This window comes from Odontomachus brunneus, unplaced genomic scaffold (assembly GCF_010583005.1).
Source record: "Odontomachus brunneus isolate Ranch 3 - 2012 unplaced genomic scaffold, Obru_v1 Obru_scaffold_012, whole genome shotgun sequence".
Classification (NCBI taxonomy): domain Eukaryota; kingdom Metazoa; phylum Arthropoda; class Insecta; order Hymenoptera; family Formicidae; genus Odontomachus; species Odontomachus brunneus.
This window is the reverse complement of record NW_022639462.1, coordinates 2,278,241-2,278,808: the sequence shown is the minus strand read 5'-3', so window position 1 is coordinate 2,278,808 and position 568 is coordinate 2,278,241.

Here is a 568-nt window from a genome sequence, read left to right as displayed (position 1 = left end):
TCCAATTCGGATTTTTTCCGAACCGAATGTTGTGCTAAAATGTAAACAATTACTGCGTACGCGCTTTTCGTTACAACATTCAAGAATTAACATGTTGAGGCCTTTTCTAAAAGTTCCTTATGACTTCCATTTTAAAGTGTCATTAAAACCTCTTTTTTAGGATATCATTAAGCTCTTTTTCAAGATATTATTAAAACCTCTACAAATAGACATCATAAAGAGTTATTTTTATAAAAGTCTTGAAAACTGATAACATATTGATGTCATTTCTTAGAGTCCTTAATAAACTCTTTAAAAAAAGCACTTAAAGAACTTATGCTCTCAACGATGCTGACTGGGTGATCACTGATGTCACAAACATAACCAAAAATTTCTATTCTGACGAAAATATGCACGATTATTGATAATTAATCATCTGCTTACCTTGATGTATGCTATGTGTGCTTGATGTGTGGTCAAAATGTTATTAAATCCATTGAGATTGTTGACAATTTTTAATTAAACAGCAACACTCGCACTGACTCGCACTCACGTTACAAGGAAGAAAGGGACAATATATATATATATA